Source organism: Coturnix japonica, chromosome 3 (genome assembly GCF_054131305.1).
Source record: "Coturnix japonica strain WE chromosome 3, WE-NBRP24, whole genome shotgun sequence".
In the NCBI taxonomy this organism is placed as follows: Eukaryota; Metazoa; Chordata; class Aves; order Galliformes; family Phasianidae; genus Coturnix; species Coturnix japonica.
Genome location: NC_140665.1, coordinates 15974693 through 16000840, shown reverse-complemented (window position 1 = coordinate 16000840; position 26148 = coordinate 15974693). Strand labels below are relative to the sequence as shown.

General features: G+C 42.2%; 1 protein-coding gene and 1 long non-coding RNA gene across 4 annotated transcripts in view; one reads left to right on the top strand and one right to left on the bottom strand.

Annotated features, from left to right (window-relative positions):
* The window catches only part of LOC107310980 (uncharacterized), a 334005-nt gene that overhangs the window by 37077 nt on the left and 270780 nt on the right, over nucleotides 1-26148 (bottom strand). For 2 of the 3 annotated variants that reach the window (XR_014943801.1, XM_085541101.1), the window contains 3 exons: nucleotides 12489-12562; nucleotides 7720-7764; nucleotides 3381-3465 (listed from right to left, as the gene is read on the bottom strand). The gene's annotated coding sequence lies outside the window, so the exon portion shown is untranslated. Of the gene's footprint in view, nucleotides 1-3380; nucleotides 3466-7719; nucleotides 7765-8904; nucleotides 9010-12488; nucleotides 12563-26148 lie in introns of those variants that run through there. The other variant, XR_014943802.1, reaches the window with a different exon arrangement.
* On the top strand, nucleotides 6189-13317 carry LOC146761293 (uncharacterized). The gene is made up of 3 exons (XR_014943803.1): nucleotides 6189-6298; nucleotides 8853-10236; nucleotides 12117-13317. It is a non-coding gene; the product is annotated as an uncharacterized LOC146761293 (long non-coding RNA).

Here is a 26148-nt window from a genome sequence, read left to right as displayed (position 1 = left end):
AAGTATTCACTGAAGTTACAGTAAAGGGCAGAAGTTTAGACTGTGACCTTCTCTACATTGGCATGTTTCATCAGGTAGCAATGCTTTGCTGGAACCCCAAATCCTCACCATCACCCACAATACTAATGGAACCTTGAATGCTCATTGGATACTTGGATCATATTTCATGGTATGTGCACTTCAGCCTGGTTACATAGAGATATTTCTATAAAATCAGTCCTATTATCCCTCTCTGATTTTATCCCTCTCCATTGTGGTCCCAGTCACATTGCAGAATCATTTATCCTGATGCTACCAGGCAACAGCCAGAACTATTTCTGGTGGCATCTCAGACAAAAGATGTAGAGCTGTTCAGAGGCTGGGTCACTCCAGTTCTTCTCACTGGTTTTGTTCTCCTTCTAGGGGGGGAAAGCCACATCTGGAAAATTACTGGTGTCCTGCTGTTCCCCATGGTCACCACTGGGAACTGGCATATGGTCTTGTAAAACTGTGATTAGATCTACAAAGTAAACTTTCATTATGACCTCTCTCAAGGTCTTTAAAAACACATTTTCCTAACTGCTATGATTATATTCAAATTCTTTCATTTTAGTAATAACATTATTGCCCACATTTTCCTCTATTCCTCATTTTCTGATGATAATCATCTGGGGCACAATAGATTAATCAGATCACAATTCTTTCCTCCCTGTGGTCTCCAGCTCTTGGCATTAACACCCTCCTCCCATCAGGAAGACAATACAAATACAAACAGTTATGGATGAGCTGAAACTGCAGTGAGGAGCTTTTCTGGAGCATATTAAATGGTAACTATCACTAGTCAGTCATTGATATTATCCTAATTATTATTATTGCTTGCTTTAGAATCCCCCATCAAGATGATAGCTGAGATCAAGGACTGATGATAGTGCAGATGCTCTGCTGGCAAAGTGTGAATGCGGTCCTGACCCTATCAGCCTGGAATAGAACTAGACCAATGCTGCACGAAACAAAGTGGACGGCATCGTGTGAAACACTTTGTCAGTGTGAGAACCAGAGCCCAGTTGAATTAATTCTGTGTCACCACCACTCCTCTGGATGTCTCTCAGCATAATTTGAATTCTTTCTTATGCATCCTTTAGTGATCATGAACACAGCTGTAGCAAGTGCTTCTTTTTAATACAAGGCACAAACCCCCAAATTGCCATTACTCAGCTCCAGGAAACAAGCTCCCAGCAACTGGGTTTTGCCCAATATCTTGCCCCCACTGTAAGAACCGTGGGAGAACTCGAGTAGGATGAAGATTTCTGCCCCAAGTATATTCATTTCAGAATATATTATCATGCTCCAGGCAGGCACGCAAATGTCCTGGGAAACTTCAAAAGATTTAATTCAGGATCATCTCTCAACCTCTAAGAGCCAAGAGGGACAGCTGGACCTGCTGACTCTGCAGGGACCAGTTTAGGGACTTCAGCACCTGGGAAAAGGCATTTGACCACAGTGAGGTATTAGTGGCTCATCCAGGTTGTTCTGGTGTTCTCTGAGGGACAACGTGCAAAACCTACATACTGAACAAAGAGTTGTGTATTGCTTATACCAAATCTGTAATAACTATGCAATATTACTAAATATTTTACATTTTCTGGCTGTAACAGAAAAGCCTGCTCAGGTGTACCATGGGAACTAAAGAGGTGTACATGTCCAGCAGCAGTTTGCTTCACAGTGGAGACTGCATGCAGGTCACATTTCCCTCTGTGGTCGTCTTCTGTATTGCATTTATGTGTGTCAAAAATGAAGACACAGACATAAGAACATAAGAGCACTTAACATTGTCTTTTTTTTTTTCCATCTAGATAAAAAGGGAATTGATTGACATCTCATATTTCTGGGGTTTAGTGAGATCATAACGACACTTTAATTGGTTTAATTACCAGAATATAGTATTACAGGTACGTAATGTAGACCTGTAATATAGCTATACAGTGTATGATACGTGTTGTATATAATAAAATACAACAGGTCATATAACACAGTTTTCGTAACAATTATTAGTAGGATTATCAGTAATGAATGTTCAATGACATGAATAGAAATTTCCCATGAGTAATGTGTTCCGGATTCAGCTCTTCTTACCTAAGCTTCTAAGAAGAACATATATAAAAGAAAACATAAAGGTTATGAAATATGTAAATATTTGGAGGCTGAGGTTGAATTTGGCTTCAGTAAGCTAGAGGTCTAAGTTCCTCCAAAATGCTTATGCACCCAACTGCCACTTCACATTTCCACATTTGCTTCAGAAATACATTTTTTTTCTTTATTGTTTTCCCTGCCTGGCTCAATACTCACAGCGGTTTTCATAATACATCTGTTGTCTGCGTTTTGGAAATTGCTATTAACAGTCACGCAGTGTTTTCCAAACATAATTGTTTAGATCTCTCTGGTGACACAGTTAGCATTTGGGAGAAACACAGTAGTGTGCAATTGTGTCTGTAATTATCTTTCCATTGTGAGAAGGGCTGGTACGTGCCAAGGCATTTATTATACCTGACAAGGACAATGTATTTACAATGGGTGTTTATACACCAGTTCTTTATAAAAATACCTTGACAGAAAGTGCTCCACCTGCCCTCATGTTCTCTATCGCAATTGCTAATTAATATTATTGTGCTGAAAATGATCCTATCTATTAAAGCTTCTGTCATAACTGCTGCTCCCTGCCTATCCATGCCTAATTAACCTGCCACTGACTCACATGCTGGGAAGGATGTTTGTTAGGCAGATGTAGCCTCGCTGATCTGATTTCCACTGCTCCATTTGATTTCACATAGAGCCCTCCATTCAGCTAAGTATGTGCCTCACCTGAAGTATGTCCAGTTGGTTTGCATCTCCTCTCAGCACTTCTTGTACTGAGCTACTGCTGCTGGTTAAGGTTTAGTGCTATATTCTAGTACTTGGCAATGCTCCCATTGATATTGCTGGTAACAGGGCTGACCATAAGCATATATTTAAAGCCAAGTACCATCTGATTCACTCTGCCACTTACACTGGTTAAGACAAAGTGAGTGCACAAAATTATTCTGAAAAATACTGCACAAAAAGATTGCAGCTGTTCTGAACTTCCTGTGTATATGTCAAGCTAAAAAGATGTTTATATTACTTGCAGAAGTACTGGTTGATTCTTCAAAGTGAAATAGAATGCAATTTTTGTAGATCTAGTCTCTGGGAATTATGACAAGGACTGGAAGGAGAGTAGTGAGAGCCTTGCCATCGCTCCCTGAGGAGCCAGGTTCAAAGAATGACTGCTGTCTATAAGATGCTTTGGGCTTTATTTTGGGCTCGTATCTAGGTACATAAGGATACAAACAGAAGTCTAATGGGATTGTCAAAAGAACATTACTCACCCCTCGGGAGGCCTCTTCTTCTGCCAAAGAGCTCCTGCCTGGCTCAGCTCAAATTGCAAAATCTCCGTGCTCTTCTGTTTCCCATCTGTTACAAGAGAGATAATTACAGAGGTGCTAAGAGGATAAACACGGTAATGTCTGGGAGGTGCTCAAAAAAGGAGTATGTAGGATAGATAAAGCACATGTAGTTACTCTTGTCTCAAGGCATGCCTGAGCTCTGCAGTGACAGAGATGGGGTTTCTAGCTGACCACAAACTCTACTGTGATGTGGTCCAACAGGGCTTGGTAAGAACTCTAAGGTTATGCAGTTGTCCTCTCCAGGTTTGCTTCAGATTAGCTGCCAAGAAGCATTAGACACTGAAGATATCTTAGGCTTTTTCAATGACTGAGAAATCAAGATGATATTCCCGGAGGAGAAACTTACATCAGATTTCTGGTATCCTTCTGTGCCATGGGAGATACTGCCAGTTACGATGAATCACATGCAGGGAACAAAACCCGATCTCTTCTTCTTCCCTTCTCCAAGAAAGTCTAACTTAAAATATGGAGGAGCACTCCTGCTGGAAACCACTTCTCCTTCATCCATCCCAGACTGCTGGGGTGGTCTTGGCAATAAAGCTGTTTGCCACATGTTTCTCAGTGGCACTACAGCAGTTAAGACAAACCAGTGTGGCAAAGGGGGGAACCCACCTTGCCAATCTGGCAGGTAGGGGCCATGCAGAAGAAAATGGTATCTTAAGAGAAAGGATGTCATGTAGTGATCACAGAATCACAGAATGACCCAGGTTGGAAGGGACCTCAAGGATCATGTAGTTGAGGATCATGTAGTGATGTAGTGAGCCACTGTCTCTTTTCCTTGGGACCAGCAGTGTGTTGCAGATAAAGTTTCAGGCAAATGCAATGAAATCTTCTGGAGGGATGGCAAAGTGATGAAAGCCATGCACATGTGCAGTCTATTAGATAAGGCATTCAAACTTTTTTCTTGAACTAATCAGTAGCAGCTAAAATAAACAAAAAAGGGAAACAAAGCTTAAAAAGTGAGTCTATCTTGCAGCATAAAAAATTAGTCAGTGAATCAGAAGAAAGAAAAAGAGATGTGGAAAAATGAAGTTTTCCCCCTCTCTCGTGAAACCATGGAGTTCTTGTAAATAGAGAAAGGGAAAGGAAATATTTATTCACAGAGAAATGCAGCAGTGCCACTGTGCAATGAAACAGGTGGTAGGCACATTCATGTCTGCACATCTTCAGCACTAACTACGATTAAGGCATGGCAGAAGATGTTCTACCTAAGCCTGCTTCCAAAGAACCCCAGGGTCCCCTACCCATGAGGAACACTTTGCTCCCAAACATCTCCTTCTCTGACAATCCTGACCTTTCTCCTGCTCTTGGAGAAGACCTGGAAGGTGGGTAGAACTGACCATACTGCTAGTACATTGTGGAAGAATAACCTTTATGAGAATATTGTTCATCAGTGACTCCTGCAGGAGCTGAAGGTATGAGGCTCCTCACCAGATCATCATGTGCTATTATTAATAATAATGATAATAATAATAGAGGGCAGGGGAAGAAACAATATTGCAACTTCCTTTCAACCTGGAGATCTGTGTGTGCTGGGAGAGAGTGGATTCCACAGGGCACTTGACTCTGCCTTCTTTGAAGCAGCAGTGAATAGAAATGTTTGGAAAAACTTAGTAAGAGCCATATAAAAGCACCATATCCATATGTGGTTATGTAGGGTACATATAAGGAATATACAAGTATTTCTGTGAAACAGGGAGTCCCACCAGCAGATCCCTTTATGACTACACTTAGCTTTGAAAGGAAAACATCCAAAGGAAAATGAAAAATGTCAAGAGCACTGCAATTGTTCCACTTCAGAATTTAGAGCATGAAGCATTTGGCTTTTTTACCCTAAAGTTTTCACGTAGAACATTATGCAAGACTGTGAAAAGCAGGAGTAGAGGCATCAGATTTAGGCTCAATTTTTAGGAGGGAAGGAAGAAGATAATTCTTTTTTCCTGGGGCAATTCCTAATCTCTGAAGTGAAATGTCAAAATTCTTTCTTGCTGTGGGATTCAAGCTCACACATCATTTCGAGTACTGCTTATATTCCTGCCTATATCACCATCATCACCATAGCAGCTGAACACTGTGTCTCCTGGTTTAACAATCCTCCAGAACCAATGGACCACAGCTTTGGAAATTGAGGCAGGGAACAAGTATGTGAATTCTTTGCTTCATCTAGAGCTTTGCTGACAGCACTAGGTGACAGTCTGGTTCTTGTGAGACTGTGATCCACAGCTCTGTCAAAAAAATCTTCTCTGCTCTGTTTTGAATAAGTCTGGGTACTGACAAGGAGGCTTTTGTTGTTGAAGAGTTGGCTGTTGGTCTGAGCTCTAGCACTCTTGTTAGGGAGGCCACGAGGGGAGAGCAGAGTGCCGATCCCAGCAGGAACACATGTCCTAGGTTGGTCTGTCTGCAAAATAATTCTTCTGCATGTCATCTAGGCTGAGAGCCGAGCCTGGGATCCGCTATATGGCTAAGTTCCCTCCCCACGGCAGCCAGAGCAAGCGTGGTGACAGTTCTGGGGAAGGAAATTGAAATGTTTTGGGAAGTTATGGCATGGGGAGTGACATCTGTGGCAATGGGCTCATTAAGTGAAGGATTTGGTGTAATACATATTGTAACGAGGACATATTCACAGAAAACTAGAACTTGCCAACAAAACAAACTAAATCAGTCAGGCTAATGATTCGGTTTGCTTCCAAACTCATCTTTAATCTAAATTCTTTTCAAGGTCATCACAAATGGGCTTGCATGAATCTTGGGGCCTAATCCTCATCTGGTACAAACTGGAGTGAGTCCATTAAACTCAAGGGAATCTAGCCAGTTTACATCAAATCGTGGTTATTTTTAAGGTAGGTCATTTAGAAACACGTAAGTACTTAAACCCGGTTATATTTTTTTAATAAAGCAATAAATAAGAAACCCACCAAGATACAGACCATCCAATAGTTTTTTTTTTTTTTTTTTTCCTAAGTCATAGGACAAGTGTCCTGTATATTACAGAGCCACAGAACTGCAGGATTTAGAGGGGACCTCAAGATCCCTGAGTTCAACCCCCTGCTAAATCAGTTACCCTACAATATGTCACATAGGTAGATGTCCAGCTGGGTCTTGAATATCTCTATAGGAGACTCCACAACCTCTCTGGGCAACCTGTTTCAGTGCTCCAACAGTCTTACCATAAAGAAGTCCACATGTTTGTATAGAACTTCCTGTGTTCAAGTTTTATGACATTGATCCTTCTCCTGTCACTACACACCACTGGGAAGAGTCCACCCTCATCCATTTGCCTTTCTCTTCCCTTGAAGTATTTACAAACATAAATCAGATACCCTCTCAGTCTTTTCCCTGTGCTGAACAGATCCAGGTTACTCAGCCTTTCCTCATAAGGGAGATGCTTCAGACACATTGAGTCACTTGTACTGTCATGTGGGAAACCTGAAAGTAGAAAGGGCACTGAGGCCTCTAAGGAGTATTTCCCAGCCCATCTTCTGCCAAGAAGGGACACCCAGAAATGTGTGGGGCTGATCACAGTGCTCAACAGTGGTGGCAGCCAAATGTGCCACCAGGAGAGAAACTGGAGAAGAAACCAGGGGAGAAGAGAGTAGACACCTCTCACTTGCAGTGCCCAAGACTCCTGTGCCCCAGCCCTGCTGCATCTCCTTCAGCATCTGTGTGCATCTCACCAGCTTCTCACAGGCTCACCTCACTAAACTAAAGAGGTGCACCTCCCTTCAAAGAAATGCATCCCTCTCAGATTACATTAGATGTGCATTTGTTTAGCTGTGAGATCAAACAAACCCAGGTCAGATGGCCCTGAGAAAGCACTTAGATGAAAGATGCGTCTAGAAGTAAAAAAGATCTGTGCAAACCCTGGCCTTATTTCAGCTTTCAAAACAGATCAGCATCCAGAACCCTAAATACTGCATTCCAAATTGAATTTTGAATCTTTAAGAAGGAAGACAAACCATAACAGGACTCTATCAAGGTATGACAGGCTGGCATGGGTTGGCTCTGAATAGCCCCCTCATGGGGATGAGGGGCAGATGAACTTTGTGAATTACTTTTGGTTTTCTGTATTAGAGAACAGTAATTCCTCTTGCTGCAACCCAGTTTCTAACCACAGTGAATTGCTCTGACCTCAGTCCCAGAGATTCCTATTCACAGGAACAATCCCCATCTTCAGAAGGAGTAAGATGGGAATGAATGAATAAATTCCCTCAGGAAGGAGAGCCTAATGGGAAGCTTAAGAATGAATAAAAAGGATGGTTACCTGGATTGGAAGTGGTTCAGAAGATCAGAAGCAGCAGCAGCAGCACTGGAAAAAGGAAACAAACCCAGTCACATCTCTTTTAAAGAGAGAAAAGGTTAAAAGGATGATCCAGGGAACAGCAGCATTTTTGCTTTGGACCATCACCTCTAAAGAACCGAGTACAGTGGTCTGAAAAAGATGGAGGTATTTAGGTATCGAGTACAGAGAGTATGCGTAATGTCACCTAATAAAGGACTGAGTTGGAGAAACACCTATTTTGATCTGATTGTGGTTGTTTGTTTGTTTGTTTTTAACTTGTGCACTTCAGTAATTGTCTCCCTTAAAAAAAAAAAAAAAAGGTGTACATAATATATGGCAGGGGCAAAAGAATAAAGCAGTAATTACTTCTACTTAACAATTAGTAGTACTATTTGAGGATGTTTTGAATGAGGTTCACTGCATGGTTGCTCTTTTTAAATTTACAATTATCAGCTTAGCTCTGATTATTTTTCCACCAGAAATTAACCATAATTTAGAGCACTTTTTGGGGGAGGGCTGTGGGTCTGAAGAGTGGGATACAAAAACAGGAAAAACCATGTAGGAAGGATAAATTTTTCTGTGTGTGTAAGCAATGTTTAAATGGAATAATTAAATTTGCCATAATCAATAAAACGTGTGAGTCAAGTTTATTGAAGTGGCTATTTCCCATTGCATAATTTCCCCGGGGAACTTTCATTTTTAATTCAAAAATAATAATAAAAAATAATAATAATAAAAAAAAAACACCCAAGCCCCTGAGCACTTACTGTAAATATGCCAGCATATGTGTGAGGTTAAGAAAAGCACGAGCCTACACCCAGGAATCAAAGAGGGGCTTACCACTGCTTTGACACTAATTGTAAAAGCTGAACATTCTCTAGGACCATAATCAAATATTAACTGCCATGGGGGACTCATTCGGCAGTTCACAATAATTCTAATAAGATACAGAGCCTTTCACCTTTAGGTCACCAGTTCAAACCCACTTTGGGCTGGTTAGTAAACAGAAGGTAAATCCCAAATCCAGTGGAGGGTCAGAGCAGGGTATACGCCAGTGCATCTGTCAGGAAGAAGTAATAAAGTGTGTTCCTTTTGTTCTCTTCTTTGCATCCCAGGTCATCCATGATTCCCCTCTATCTGATGAGACCATCTTCTCTGTGGACTCACCACATATTCCTTGGCCTCAGATCCTCCCTTCTGGAAACGGGATGGGAAAATCCTCTTCTTGCTGCCCTTTCTCAGTGGCAACTGTTACTGGTGGGAAACAGCCTGCTGTGAGACGAGATCAGTTTATAAATACATCCAATTCAAGTGATCACGATGCCACGGTCGCATCCAAGCAGTGCTGCTGATCCATTACACAGTGCGCTATAAACAGCATCTGTTGCTGTCTTGCAGGATCTATCATCAAGGTGGGATCCAAGATCAACCCACAGTCAGGTTCAACATCCCAAGAAGCACATTTCTTTATTTATCAGTGAAACCTGAGTCTTGGGTGCTCCTCTGGGAGCAGGATGCAGGCTAGATGAGTTCTAGCTTGCTTCTGCTTGCTGTCTTTCCTGGGCACTCCACAGTTTCTTGCTTCTCCCTAGCCAGGCTCCATACACACAGTGAATATGATAGTTTAAGGCATCAAAATAACCAGTTTACTGTGTACATACAGAAGTAATGTCCTGCACATGCCCTGATGGTCTGTTCATGTGATGGGGAAGGGCTAGAATGGAACAACCCCTTCCTATGGCTAGACGGAAGCTAGACAAGGAAAACTTTGACTAATTAGGAAACCCAGAGCTCAGAGGGGATGGCTTGGGGGCTGTTCTATGGCATTTAGTTATAGCATGCAATCCCATCTTTCTGGCTATCATGATATATATACTTCCACGTATGTGTGTGAACAGACATAATAGTCTGAAGCCTTAACTGTGTCTCACATTAATGCAGATGATAAGTTGAGGAGCTGCAAGGAACAATTCTTTCATTGTCCTCTACACATCTGGGTTAATGTTTCGTCCTTGAATTAGTCCTCACCAGAGTGTTCCCTCTCTGCTCACCACAGGCTAGCAGTGCCAATTTCCCTCCATGGCAGCTCCAGTGACAGCTGTTTACTTGGAAGCTCATGGATTTGATATATGGGTGCTAGCCACAAATTAATGGAATACTTTCCAGATGCAAAGTCTTTAAACATTCAAACAATAAGCCAAAAACACTAAGCTGTTTTGGCCATTTTTTCTCTTCACTCTGGATGTCACTTGGAGATGATGTAAACACAATTACTTGGGACAACGAACAGAACACTTAATTGGTTTTGGATTAACAGCATGGGTTGCTGGATGGCAGTCAGTTGATGGTGCCATTTGTCACCTTAAGCCAAGACCTGAAATCGCCAAGAAGGACAACAGAGTAAAGAAGAAAAAAGAAGTACTGAAGCTAACTGCTAGCAGGTGGCCTTCCCAGCCTAGTCAGAGAGCTGTGCGTGCTGGCCCAGCCTCCCAGGTTCAGGTAAGACTCTAAAGAACAGTTCTCTGTCTCTGGAGGCTCTCTGGAGCATTTCAGAGCAACAACAAAAGTGTGCAGAGGATGATTACAGTGAACAGGGATCACTAAAACTCCTCAAACCTTTCCTCGCCAGGTGCTGTCCAGAAATCAGTCTGGAGCAGAGGAGTCAGCACCTAGCTCAGAAATGGAGACCCACATCAGTCCCAGTCATGCCTCTCTTCCACACTAGACCTTCAGCAGATTTCAGTTTGCATTACATGCACCCTAATTCTGAGGACTGGGACAAGTCCTCCTGACAGCATTCGAGAGCAAAAATCAGTGTACGAAAGTGGGCTAAATTTCTTTGGGGCTGTGTGTAAGTTTAACCATTAGTACCTTTGCTCAAAGATAACAACAGGTCAAATTGAAAACTTGTGTGAAGTAGAATGGCTGCACTGAAGCCGGACGGTAATGATTTATACCACCTCAGAACCTGGGCCAAGAAGTGTAACTGATTTCTTGGCCAACTTACATCACTTTTTTTCTTATCCCTTTGCATTTTCTTTGGCATTTTCTTCTTTGCATTTTCTCATTTTCTTCCCCCTAAATTTAATGTGATCTGGACAGTTGAGCTACCAGGACATCAATTTTCTATCCAGTCATTAGGGGGAGGAACCTTCTTACACACTTTTATCTACATACAAATGCCAGCAAACATGAGCTGTGTGCCCTTGTATTAGATGAGGGTAAGACAGAGCTCCAAGCAGCCCTGTCTGAACTTGAAATGAGTTCAAGCCTGAAATACTGCCCGCTTGAAGGTTTCTTCTTTATTCTTTCCAATGTTGTGATTAATTAGAGAATTAATACATATTAAAGTTATCATCATCTTTACTGGATGGAAAAATTTGAATTCATTATCTAATGGGAGGAAAATAAGCATCATTTTACAAGGGCTTTAGAGCAACAGTGGTAATAACAAACCACCACTCTAGTCCACAGGCAGCACAGACATCTGCTAGAAAAATATGATGATTCCCCCACCCACCACCCTCAAATTTAGGGATTTGTGGAATACAGGCCTTGCCTGAAGTTGTTTGGCAGGAATCCTCATGCGAAGTTCTTATTTAATGAAATCATGTGGTAGTAAATCAAACACAGAACCAGGAATAAGTAAATCCACCACATCCTTTGAAAAAGTATGGTTTGATTCCGTCAACTCAAGTTGCCTGGGCAATGAATTATCTATTTTTGTCAACTAAAAAGCCATCACCCAACAATCACCCATCTTTATGGTACAATTTTATAATCCTCAGTCTCAAAGCTGAGCTGAGAGCCAGCACAGTATGGACAGGTTAGTCACACAAAGAGCTCCTAAGACTAGTGCTAAGCTGTTGTATCTTTGCAAAGTCTGTGCAAATGGCTCAAAAGGCAAAACTTGTGGCCTCTTACAAAGTGTCAAAAGAAAGGTGGCAAATTAGTGTCATGAACAACATGAGAGAAAGCAGGTAGAAAAGTGAACAGAGCAACATTAACATTATGATACAAAAAATCAGAGGTTGGCATTATGGACTTGGTAGTGTCATGCTGGTGGTTCGTGTTGGTTATCTGAAGGGTCCTTCCCAACCACAATGATTCTATCTAATACCTACTGATGTCAGAAGGAGCCTTAACACCGATCCACTTTACATGGCTTTTTCTATGCCCACGGAGGTTCAGAGCCATGGAAAGGTGCTGAGTCTGATAAATTCATTACAATTAGGTCACAATTATTACAGTTAGGATCTCTCACATAACTTCTTTCTTCTGACACTTCCCACAGAAATGATGCCTATTGAATCAGCAATACCTGCTTACAATGTTTGATGTTTTTTAAAGTGATTCAATTTTATTTTTTTTTTTTTTAGGGAAACCTGAATTTTCTGCAGAAAACCACAACAGAAACAACCACTTCTTGTCAACATTTCCCTTAGGAGTAATTAAATGTGATTTTCATACACTAGTACGCCTAAGAAAGCAAGCAGAAGAGAGAACATCCGTGTTTTTATAAACAAGATTTACAAAGAGAGAGATTTTGTGAGGAAGCAGTTGGAAGAGGCATTGTATCAGGTGTGTCCATATTAACCATGAGCCACCTGCTGAGATTGCTGTGCTACTTGTAGTTGCTGCTTGAAATTAATTCAATAACTCAATTACACAAAAACTCCCTTAGCTCTTCTCTCTTTAATTGAATGAGAAAAACTACAAACTTTTTATAATTTTTATAACTGAGTACTTACAAGTATTGAGACGGTGGTTTTACTCTTGCTGGTCTGTCTTGTATTTGTTGTTGTTTCAGCTTTGTGATTCATCACTGTGAAATCAAAATGAAATAGCTCTTCAGAAATCTTGGGATTTCCTAGAATCCCCATCTGAATGACATTTAAGAAGATTTGGCTTTGTAATTAACCATTTCTCAGGGAGTTAAAAAATATAAACAACTCAAATGTGGCATTTTTACAACCTTAATAAAACCAAATGCAACATTTACTAGGTACACACTTTAACGAAAAGGGTTGCCATAGAAAAACAGCAATCCTAGTAATTTTAAGTGAAACTGATGGTAATTGTAGAACAGCAAGGTGCATGATATTGGCCTAAGAAAAATTTTGTCTTTGTACCTGAATAGCAAAACTTGATAAAAACAAGAAGGAAATCACCATGTAGAAACAGTTTGAAGTACTCAGCAAAAACCCAAAGTAACTTCCCCACTGCATAGCAAAACTCATACCAAAAATGCCCCCCACTAGACATGATCTTAGTTCTCCTGAATGCCCGTGACTTTCCTAGAATTGCTACGGACTCAAAGACATCATAGAACTAATTCATGGATACACCCAACATGTGTTTCCTCAAGCAAAACGCACTGCTGTAGGGCTGCATCCCAACCAGGCTAAACATTGCTATGGGAGGGAAGCGGTGGTGGCTGCTATGCCATACCCAGAAATGACCTGTGTGCTCTCAGAGATTCATTACAATCCAGTTTACAGAGGTAAAGTATTGGAAGGTACTGCAACTGGGTGGTGTTATTTGAACTTCTTTAGTTTTGTTAAAAAAATGAAATAAAACAATTCTGGATGAGCGAAAATTTTCTTCTGCCAATTTTGTAGCCCAGTTACAAAAAAAGTAGCATGAATTCTAAAATTAGGAAATGTTTTCATTCTTATACTTCCTTCTCTTTCACTAAAAGAAAGCCACATTCCAGAGTGCTCCATCTGGGGCTGGATTCATGTTTTTTATTGTATTCCCCCCCCCACCCCCCCCCCCTTTCTTTCATTAACAGGGAAAATAAAACAGCAGAAAATTACTGACTCCAACACTAACCTCCTACAGAAGGTGCCTTGCTGTTACAAGTAGATACTGCCTGTGTAGATATACCCGCGTGTTACCATGGCTGGTTAGATAAAGTGCTCTGAGATTAGGATCCAGGCATCACATGCTCCGTTTATTCCTTTCACAGTAAGGTAGAGATGAATTTGGAATAAGCCTTCCAAGATGACTTCAGTCTTCTTCCTTTCCTAGCAGAAATTGGTGCAGCCATCAGAGGCTGCAAGTGAATGCCATGTAACATTACCCATGTCAAGCTTTAGATTGCTGCACAAAAAGAGCATTACGTTTTATGGCTCCTGCAGAATACTAGGGGATACTAATTTTACAGGTGCATTCTAGCAAACTGCAGTCCTTAATATCAGAACGTCATTAAAAATAATGCACTCCTTATGCCCGGGCAGTTAATTTAATATTAAATCAATAAAACATTTACTAGGACTGGTGAGAGGCCTGGTTGCTGACAGGAGACTCAACTCACAGCAACAAATGTCTCCTCACCCTTTGCATACAGCTGCTGCTTTATTGTAGAAGACGTTTTTCGTCCTGACAAATCACCTCCCTAAGCCCTAATGAGTGCAGAAATTCAGAACATTTGTGGGACTTTTATTACCAAGAAAATACACCGGCCTTTTGGGAGATTTGGATCGACAGCAACAATCAGCTATGAGCCAAGTTCAGTCAAGCAGGGAACACAAAATGATTCTCTTGGCCACACTGAAAGAGAATGCAGCTCTTCCCAACTGGTTTCACCTCTGGGTATGGAGGATGGGGTGGGAGCTCTTCCCTCCACTGACTTTCCACTGGTGGAGCCGTTTCAGCCTCTTTCAGGTTCCAGACAAAATCCTGAATTGACAGCTTTCTGGGATAGTACCCATCACAAACCTTCTGCTGATGAGCACAGCAAATCCCCTGGCACAGCCACCTCTTCTGCCCCAAGGTTACCTCCTGTTTTACAAGAGTCATCCTGAAAGCAATGCCTCCTATTTATTTCCATGGAAACTACAACAGATAAAAGAGCACAGTAGCAGTATTTAACAGGGAAACTTCTCAGCTACAAATCACTATTTCTGAATGCGGTCATCACCATTAGCTATGCATTTTCACCAATGATGAGCAAGAGTTTGCATGTTGAACTCATATCAATCTGCACCAGCAGAGGTGACCCACTGCCACTGCTGAAACGCACCACCCACTGCCTCACTGCACTCACTGCACTCACATCCACTATTTGGTCTCCATAGGCACTCAGCAATGTGGACACATTTTTTTTCCACAAGGAGGAATTCAGTTTTCCCCCTTTAATCCACGTGCACTTTCATGTCAAATGCGACTGTGCCAGCCTGCCCCTCTGCTGCCATCTGTCATACAAAAACAAAATGTGATGGATATTGGTGGGAAGGTTCAGCCTCTACTGCTACACCACCAATACCTGCCTCTGACACTGTGGGACAACATCATAAAATGGGATACATTTCTTTCGGAGTGACCCTCATACTTGAGCACAAAATACCAGTCAGCCTGATGGGTGATGTTCTACAGTGACATTAAGGGGATGACTGAGGAACACTGACTTCCATGAACAGAAGCATTCTGAGGATGGTTCACTCAGAAATGCTCCCAGCAGAGTCTTCTCCTCCCAGCTGCTTCCAGGAGCAAAGACGTGGGTACCTATAAGGCTGGTAGCAGAGTCTGGTCCTTGCCTGATGTATCTGCCTGGATGACAAGGTGCTTCCCCCTGTATCTTTCCTAAGCCCTGAGTACTTGGGACAAGTCAGGGCCTGAGCAGCAATGACTTCTCCTGACACTGCTGGTGTTATTTGTGTGATGAGCCTCTGCAATGCACTTACAGGAACACTTTAGCTGTGACCCACAAAGCCAAGCCCAGACACATTTAATATTGAACTCGTTCCCTGGTAGCTTCCCTTAGACATCAGCATTCCAGCACATGTAATATGATGAAAACAAATTCCGTGCCATGAAAGCAAAAATATGGGTAAGGTCTGGGAGCATATTTAGGATGTGGTTTTCATAAGCACTGAGCGCTGGTTTAACTCTGCTCCTATTACAGTCAAGGGTAAGTAAACTCCATTGACTTCACTAGGAGCGGAATTAGGCCAGCACGGGGTGGTTTTGAAAATCCCATCCTTAGCTTTTATATAACGTAGAAAATAAGAATCACATGCAAACCTTCAGAGGGTAATTGGCCCATTAAAGTGCATGTTGTTATTTATCTTAGCCACCATCTTCAAGCTGAAGATCTGCAGCTCTGATAGATGTGGGCTGGTGACTGCTGGGGAACGCCCTCAGACCTGGGGGAAGTCACAGGGCCAGCTGAAAGCAATACCTTGACACTGCTAGCAGTAAATAACAACAAGGATTTTCTAAAATAAAACCACACATGCCTGTAGAGCTGTCTGCATTGAAGGGATAGAAGAGCTTTCGATTGGAAGAACTAAAATCTTTATGTTCCACGTCTATGTTCCTTTGATCATCCTGATTTACGACAAAAATATCTCTGTGATGGGAAAACATACCAACCCCTTCATTTACCACCTGTCTTTTCAGTGAGCTCGATAACAGCCATACAGAAAAACGTGGATGAAAGCTTTTTTCACCAGCAGCTTTTGATGAGGAGGTGCTGATGTCCTGGCCAGCTGCCGCAGTTCTGCCAGGATGAGAGGCACAAGAGGATGGACTCACACACCAACCTGGAACACGTTCACCTGCCCCATGATTTAGGAGAAGATGAAGAGGAGGAAAAAAACACTCTTTACGGGGCTGTTCCCTGAATCACAGCTTTGGAGTGTGTCACTGTTTGCCACAGGAAGTCTCCATAGTAGGCAGAGAGTGAGGTGGCCCTGGAGGGGTTGTGCAGAGGCAACCACCTCTGCTTGTTCCCCAGGTGTGCGGGACCCTGCACAGCAGTGAGTCAGGAGTGACTCACAAAGATGACAGACTTGTTCTCAGGCACCCAGGAAGCTCAAACACAGGGGCACCAGAACAGGAAGGCATCTTTGTTGTGCAAGAGGTTGTGCTAGGTTTGTTCATGAGAACTAGCAGAAAAAAAGATGAAGGGAATTTAGTATTTCATCAGAGCTTTGACATCACCAGCGGTGACAGAAGGATATGGCCACCATGTTGCTTTCTGACCCCAAGTGCCCCAGCTCCAGCTGAACCTGGTAACTCCCCACATGGCTTGAATGGAAAGTGCTGTCAGGTTAATCCTGATGCTGTCAGCAGAGCATTTATCAAGCCAACATATCAGGTAGGGATAAAAACAACACGTGTCCTTCAGAGCAATGTAGTCAGTGCTCCCATTGCACCCAAATCACTATTCACCCCTCTCTGCCCTGCTCTGGGCCTAGGCATGTTGATTACAAGCACTTTGCTGCTACTTTGGCATCTGTTGGCTGACTGCTGTTCGCTCCTGTTGTCGGGGCACAAGCACCCCACCAGTAAGACCTGACACATTCCGATCATGTCAAGTCCTTGCTGCTGCAGGGCTCCGTGGCTCAGGCTCAGCTGCTCAAGCTCTGACCACAGCACTGGGAGTGCTCTGCAGAGACCCTGAGGCTCCCTGAGATGGGAACAGGGGCAGCCTTTGCTCCAGGAACAGTGCAGGCAAGAAAAAAGCCACTGTGCACAAGCAGTAAGCAGTGCTGTGAGCAGGGACTGGAGTCCTGGGGTTGGTGTTACCACTCTATCTGGGTTTGGGCTCCTAGCTTACCCCAGAAAAATGCCATGGAGGTTTCTCAGCTATTCCTGAAACTGTACTCTCTCTGGGGAGAGCAGGGTACCCAGCTACGGCCCCCAGCAGCCGTAACCCTCGCAGGTTCTTCATCTAGCACATGAGAAGTGACCCCTGGAGACTTTGGGCTATTGAGGGAAAAGATGCTTTTATCATACATTTTTGCCATAGCAGACACGTGGGGCTCTTTGCCAAGTTCCTTCGTTCTTTCCCCTGCTTTATTTGCACAGATGTTTTTGCCAAGGCTTGTCATCAACTTGGGGAGGGGGCAGTTGAAAAAAAAAATATAAAAATAATAAAAAAAAAATAATAAAAATGACCGAACAAGTTGAAGAAATTGCAAACAGTAAATCTGGCACTCGCTAGGCCAAGCCCAATAAGTTGCTGAGGTTGTACTTTTCAGATTTGGCTTTAGTCTCTTGTAAATTTTCAGTTATTTTTAACCCACCTCTCCGAGAGAGCCTAGGAATGAGAAAGTAATCGTTTCATCAACTCAGGCTATATAAATCTCCTTGGGGTTTATTATTTGCTGTTTCATTTTACTGGCACAAGTGCTCCTATGAAAGTACAATAACCTCCTCGTTGATTTACAGCTTGGAAGAAGGCACACGCTGAAAAACCCAGCGTGCAGCACCTGAGGAAAAGTGCACCAAGTTAATTGAAAAGCTTCAGGAAACTGGAATTCCTCGCAGTGATACTGTCACATGCGTCAGTTGCCAGATGTAACTCCAATTTTCTGCTTTCGTAATAAGAATTCAATTGATATCCCCAGAAATAAAAATCTGCAGCCAGAATAACAGCACATTTATCATCGGCAGGTTTAAGCCTTAGAACAGAGCTGCGTGCAGCTCTTAGCTGAAGGGCTAGTAAGTACTGTGGGTACTTTATTTTCTTTTTTTATGCGTGTGTGGTTTTGTGCATATACCTATGCATGTATATTCCCACAGACATATGCATACATATATCTCCTGAGGAAGCCCGAGATTAGAAAGAGGATGTTGTCTCAGGAGAGCTACTCCCATAGTCTGAGTTCACATCAGTGCCCTCACGCCTTTTTTCACTCGTTTTTTTCTTCCTCTGAGCCCATGTCTCTGCCTTTGCCTCTCTCACACAGATTTTCCTTCAGGCTTCCCACACACCTGAGCCATGCGATCAGTTGCCAGATACAGGGGATATTCTCCAACAAGCCCTTGATTAGAAACACAGATGCTGTCAACTGCCTCCTCCTTTATGACCATACCTACATACATCCCAGTGATGACATTTTTGCTGTCTTTTGGATATCTACAGGTTGCAATCCTGCTCTGAAGATGTGGCACCAAGGAGCGGCAGGGAAAACTAGGCAATAGGCAGCATTAACACATCTCTCTGCTTTCTGGAGGTTGTTGCAAGAGACGTACTCTATATGTGACCACAGACAGACAGACACTGTTGAATGGCATTATTTTTATCCAAATTCAGAGGTTTCCTGGTTGGCAGGTGTCCCATGCTACTGAGTGAGGCTTTTATTTTATTGGGGTTGGATTCACTGTGCATTGCTAAATACAGTACAAAACCCCTACCTTCATGTTCCACGCTCACAGTTTGCCTTGGAATGCAACATATAGCATCCCTAAACACAAGGCCACTTTGATTTCTGTATATAAGAAACAGGCTCTGCGTCACACTTCAGTGGGACCTTATCTCTGTCTACAGGCTCACTGGTATATGAAGTCCCCAGTGGGGATTTAGGTCTCCCTGTAAAGATAGCAGACATTTGTCTAATGTGAACATTCCCATGCAGATTTCTACCAGATTCCTGGGCTTGCAGACCCTCAAAGTCCTCAACTGAGCACTGGTTGCAGGAACAGCAGTAGGCTCACACCATGGCTATGTGGGAGACGTTTGTGACTCCAGCACCTTCCAAAACAAACCACGTTGTTCTGCTGTTAATGTAAACCTCTCAGCATTTGCTCTCAGTCTGCACAAAGCTAAGTTTAATATCAACAACAAAAAAGGTGAAAATTTATAGCAACTTAATGTTGTCAGCTAAATATTGCCTTATCACCATGCTAGACAGTTTAATCTCAGTTACTAGCACACATATTGTGCTTAGAAGTAAAACAACTCAAGTATGAAAGGACAAATTACTTCTCAGATTTATTAGACCTCTGATATGCACTGACTTCCCCAGGTAAACAAAACCCTTATGGGTAGCACAACCAGCACAAAAAGCCCGTCTGGAAACTGGTCCCCTCTCAGTACAGTCAGAAGATACCACAAGGCTGCAAACCTCCCTCTGTCCGCAAGTTCTTGTTGAGAAATATCACTCCCCTGCTGATTATCAGGAGGCTTCTCCCAGCCTACAGATGCAGAAGAATGGCATCTAAGCTTGCTTTGCCATACAGATAAGTAGCATTTAAGTATTTTCTACACAGTACACCTCTCACACCTGAAATCCTCTTTCTTCTTTAATCATTTGCCCAGATCACACTGGTGCCTGATTTTCATGAGGTCAGGCAGGTGAAATGCTGAAGGACATATCTCACAGGAACGACAGGCCTCCAGGAACAGACTGATGACATAATCCTGTGGAGAGTGCCTGTAGTGCTCTGCACTCTGTGAGAAAAGCTAAGTCAACGAGTCAGTCCAAACTACTCTTCATATTAACCTGCCTCTAAAGTTTAGGTAAACTTCCTGATCACTTAGACGTTCAATTTATTTTTAGGGAACTATTTCTAGTAAGTGGTTCAAGATGGATTATAGTTTAACTGGAAGCTTGGAAATAAAAAGATGGTCACAGGAAAGCTGGCTTCAATTCTTGCCTCTGCCACAGACCTCCTGTATAAATCTGGATGCATTGCACCAGGGGGGTATTACACCCATATAACTCAAAACATCTAATTTCAATGCCAATACTAAGAGCTCAGGCTTCCATTACAGTCAGTTGAAAGAGCTAGGCTGGGCTGATTCAAAGGACTCTCAGGAGCGCTGCACTTAGCAGCTGCATAGGAGTGGAGGCTTCTAATTTGAGAGCATAAGGCAAACTCCGAAATCCCCTCTGCCCTTCTGGCATCCTTGGAGCTCAGCCCCTCACCTTGAAATCTGTTTTGGATTACTGACATGAAGAAAGTGATTCCCAAAGTGTGCCTAAGCATCAGTCCCCCGGTGCAGCAGACAGGAGAGATGCACCAGAAGAGTGAATTTCTAATCTCATTTTTTTTCCCTCCAATTTATCTGCTTTCTGTGTTTTGTTTAATAGATAAAAAAGCACATTTCAAATGCATTTATGTTAATCTGATTTTTTTTCTCCCCCCCCTCCCCCCTTTTCTTCTTCTTTTCTTTTGGTCTTCCCTGATTGCTCCCTTTAGGTTCTTGAGGATGCAGCAAGACTGCAGAAGTTCTGGCAACATTCGTGATAATACTTTCATCATTGCTGAGCTTTGAATGCTGAGCCCACAGAATGAAACATCCTTTCCATTGGTGCCCTTAGAAATGAAACAAGTAGCTTATGTATCCTACTGAGGCAAATGCTTTGAGTATTCTTCCCCAGACACAGTCTGTGGGGTTTTTCCGCCTTTAACTCTGAACGGCTGAGAGTATTGTTCTCACATTGCTAGACTGAAATTCTCTGAGAACATAGTTTGAAATGCCTAAGAGAGTAAAAACATGGACAGCCATTCAATATTTTGCAAGGAATTTTGAAACATGAGTCTGGACATTGTTGGGGCTTTTTCTTTTTGTTCCCTTTTTTGGAGGACTATAAACTTCCCCTTCACAAAACATCCCATTTTGGTTTGATGCTATATGAGAATCTGAAGATTGTGCTACTCAGAATCATGGGGTGATAAATTAAAACAGGAAATGGACCATTTCTACTATCAGGGTCACTGTTGTCAACTCCTAACAGGGCAATTGACTTGTCAAGCTGTCTCTGAAAGCCAGAGCTCAGATTTCATTGCCTTTCACATTTCTTTTTTTTTCCAGAAGAATCTCATACAAGGGTCTCTGAGTCCGTCTTTCAGCTAGTTGGGAAATTCCAGAGATGAATCCTGCACAGATACTGAAGAGCAAATGATGAGACTCTCATTGAAGCTACTGTGCGGAAATGTTAAGTACAAGTGCTAGAGATGGGCATGCAAACAGATGAGGATCTGCTTGTGTGTCATTATCAGACACGGATAAATCTTAAATAGTGAGAGATCATCTGGAAAAAGCTCAGGATACCTCTAGCATCAAGAAAGAAGAAAACTCTGATGCTCCAAGGACAACAATCAAATCCACCAAGAACCAATAAAAGAACTGTAAGCAGACCAAAACTCCTCCTAACTGTGTTTTTGTATTTGTATGTAATATGCATACACATACATATATACTTGTACACATATGCACACATGCAAAGCAGCTACAGACCAAAGGGAGATCGGTATTGCTTAAGAACATTTTCTCAGCAGAAGAGAGATCCCCTGCTTTAATCAGCTTCCAGGCCAGAAGATACCAGGCAAGGCAGAAAAGCAACTTGTTTGGATATCACGTCACAGGGTAATGCCAGAGAGGAGAAGCCATTTCAAGAGCATCACGGTATACTTGGGTCATGCTGCTACCCAAATTAGAGTTGCACTTTTCCCAAATGCTTTGGAGCAGTGCAGAAACTCAAGTGATCATAAAGGGAAATGCCACAATTACAAAAATGCGCTTGTTCCAAAACCAGAATTGCTCAGTGGTCAGCGAATAGATTTTTACTGTTAAATATTTCTTCTGCTGGTGCTGCTGCAGCAATTAAATTGAAAGTTTTATGACATTGATGTTCTTGGTTTTGTTACCGATTAAACTATTTTTTCCTCTCCAGACAAAGCTGCATTCACTTTCCATAGAACACCTGAGTTTCAGTGCAAATAATTTCTGGATGAAAAAGATTCTGTTGGAAAACACTGACCAACTCTCATAATCATGGTTCAAAACCCAAACACACCCAGATGTGCTGTATGCTCATGTTATCTTTGGAGTAGTTTAAGCCTTTGTGGTGTTCTCATGTGATGACTCTTCAAATGGAGAAAGGTGAAATAAGAATGTGTAGAGCTTCTCTGCCCGGCCCTGCAGGAATGCCTCCTCTTCCCTCCACCCCTAAAACGGCAACTTTTCCTCCTACTTCCATGCTCCCTACCATCTCACCCTCAGTTTACCCTCTTGTCATTTCCTCTTGCCCTCTTCCCGCCATATCATGTTTCCAGTTCAGAATCTGTAGATCCACAATTGTTTAAAAAGCAGCTCAAACTTCCAACTTATAAACATTGCTTCCTCTGTCTCCTGAATTTATTTTAATAGCTGATATTTGAGCCCATGGGATTGTTTTAACTAACACTGTATAGTCAGAAGGAATCACTTTCCTCCAGGCTAGCCCTAGGTCAATAGCATAAGGCAAGACCCCCTCACATTTCATTACCCAGGGATCAGATCCCCTTTCCCAATCCATCACTCTGAAGCTCGTTCCTCCTGTTCCTCTCAGATTTGCCTGCATGATTCATGCGGTGCCAAATCAACAGTATATTTGCTTTTTTCTCAGTTCATTGTTTTTATTTGCTTACATGTTCCCTGTCATAGTTCAACTCATAAATCAACGCTGGTTTATTTTCTACAAACCCGTTGAAAGTTTGAGCCAGTTTCCACTGTTATGAAAGACTCCCAATACTACACGTCCTTTAACAGGTGGAAAATGTCTTAAGAGGCTGTTTGGATGAGAATGATTTTCTAAGACAAAGCAGTATTTATTTATGACTTAATCAAATTCCAAAACAAAGTAACAGTTCCCTGCACTGAATTATCTCCTTATGATACTATCCCACTAACATATGGGTTTATTACTTAGATCGAAAATGTAATATTGAAACCATTTCTAGCTATTAAACTTGAGTAACTGATTACAGTAAAACAACATTCCTGAGATACTTTAACAGAAAATTTTCCCCTAAGAAGACCGCTGAATACCTATCCAAGCTAACTTCTGAATTAGAAAAGCAAGTAAAGAAACAAAAATCAAGTCCCCAAAACTCTTTACTAAACCCTTATTTTGTTGGTTCAGAAGAGCTGTTGATTACCGGATTACCAGTGGAACAAAACCATCCCTTCTCTGGCAGTCTAGATTTGGAGAAGGCATTGCAAAGAGAAATCCCCAAACCTAAGTTTTGTGTGCATTACCCAGGTAAAAGCCTGGCTCAGCAGGCCAAGCCCAAACAGTTCCTACCAGCAACCAGGCTCACTTATGCTACCTGGCAAGGTATAAAGCACAACAGAGAGGAGGCCTGACTTTGCAGCTGTATCTCACTTCTGTCTGTATGGAACAGTGTCTCATTGAGATCATATTGTTATTCTGAAGGTGGGTCTCCCCATGTCCTGATGAGTGGACAGGATGGTTCTCCTCCTCTCCACATTCCACACTGCAGTAGGGATGCAGTTCCTAAGGCCATTTGGTGCCACTTTCTCTCACTGGCTGCAAGTCAGAAACTTTGGGAAAATTACTCCCATTTTTAAGAAAGGGGGAAAGGAAGACCCAGGGAACTACAGGCTGGTGCCCCTCACTTCTGTGCCTGGGAAGATCATGGAGCAGTTCCTTCTAGAATTATGCTAAGATAAAGAGGTGATTTGAGACAGCCAGAATGGTTTCACCAAGGGCAGATCTTGCCTGACCAATCTGGTGGCCTTCTATGATGGAGTGATGTCTTCAGTGGATGGGGAAAGGGCAATGGATGTCATACAACAGGACCTCTGCAAAGCTTTTGACATGGTCCCTCACCACATCATTCTCTCTAAATTGGAGAGGTGTGGATTTGAAGGGTGGATTGTTCAATGGATTAGGAATTAATTGGTTGGCTGGACACAGACAAAGGGCTGTGATTAATGGTTCTGTGTAGGGTGGAGGCCGGTCAAAAGCCATGTCCCTCAGGGGTTGGTCTCGGGACCAATGCTCTTCAACACCTTCATCACTAACACAGACGATGGCATTAAGTGCACCCTCATCAAGTTTGCAGATGACAGCAATGTCCCAAATCTTCCTTTGACAGTTCTGAGGGTTTTTACCTTGTTTTCTATTCAGACAAAAAATTTATTGAAAGTGACCCTTTCTTTAAGGCATTTCAGATTTGACATATCAACATTTTCCAACCAGAGTACATTTGCTTAGAAAAAAATCTCAACCACTTTGGACAGTTGTAATGAACTTGAGCTCTTTGCCTGTTCACTAATAGCTCTGAGATCACTAGACACAAATCCAGAGTTGGATTTCCACGCATCAAGAACCCCCTTGTCCTTCACACAAGCAGCCATCTCACAGCAAATCCTCTATAGTTTTTTGCTTGGTGGAGTTATTAACACAGATCTGTCATCCAAATTCCTTAACAAAAACACCTGAACTGATCTGCTTTAAAGTCTATAGAATTGGTTTCTTCTTTCTAATTACTAGAATTAGTGACTAGAATGTTTTCTATCCAAGTTAGCTCTGCATTCAAATCAGGTATCTGCAAAGTCACAAGTTCACCCACACTATTCAATAAACAGGACAGTAGATACAACTGAAAATTAAGAAAGCACAAGAAAGTAACATGCTCATGGGCTCCGTTCTCATTTACTTATATACTAACCTTTGTCATTGAGATGAATGGGAAGCAGTGTGTAAAAGCAAGATCAGATTCTTTCAGATGAAGGCAAAGGTATCTAGCAATGTGAGCAGAGAGCCAACAGCCCTGGCTTCACTATCTTTACCTGATGGATTCCCGAGACCTGATGCAAGATCAAGGTTAGTACATCCAATTAATATGCCATAGCCAAATGCACTGCTACAACACCTAATGAAACTCTGTAGGCCAAAACTGATAGACTGTTCAGATAGATATTTCCCAATGTCTTAAAGCATATTATTTACTTCTGCTTTCTGTTTGCCAGAGAATGAAACTAACTCTCCCTACCAATTCTAATTAAACTAGTTAGAACAGCTGGAAAAAATAATCACATTTTCAGGCACACAGGCCTTCTCTGTGTAGGTCTGTATGCCCAAAAGCTGTTCCAGCTGTAGGAGCTGACCTAACAAATAAGATTACCTTTACCTGCGAGCCTTGTCTGCCTTATGTCTGTAGACAGTCCAAACTACCGCAGCAGCACTGCCTTAACTGTGTATTTAGACATTCCTGGCACAGCGAGACTTTAAGCTTAATTCTTACCTCTGGAAGTAACAACATACTGGAGGGCAATTAAGAACACACCAAAAAGGATTCTTTCCTTCTATTTGTCCCTTTCAGAACCTCCCCCACTGGAACCAAAATTTCATAAATCCAATTAGGAGGGGAGCTAGAAAGGTTTGGATTTCATACACTCACCTTAAAAGACTGGATTATTTGCTGCAGCCCAAGTGACACACCACGGGATGCCACTGGTGGACATGGACCTGGGTCTGAGAATTCCTGTTCGCTGCCATGAAAACGAGAGGCTTGTTGCAATGTGCACAGACCCATTATTATTAATTTCCTCCAGCTTCTGAGCAATTTTTGAATTGTTCGTCATTCTTTTTCACAGTGATTTATGGGTTATAGGGAGAGAAAGAAGCAGGGGTTTTGTAAATACTCCCTCCCTTTCATTCCATTTCAGCACATTAATTGCTCATTGTCTGTAATTGGAAACATAAAGTGCATTCCTACTCGAATCACATGCAGACAGCTGCCCTGATGTGACTCTTAATATACAATAAACTTCCAGTGTGGTACCATGGACTTGCTTGTTTTAATAGAGCTAAATGTACATGGACTTTGCAATACACAGGAGTATGTCCAACATGTGCTTTCAGATGAAGAAAGATT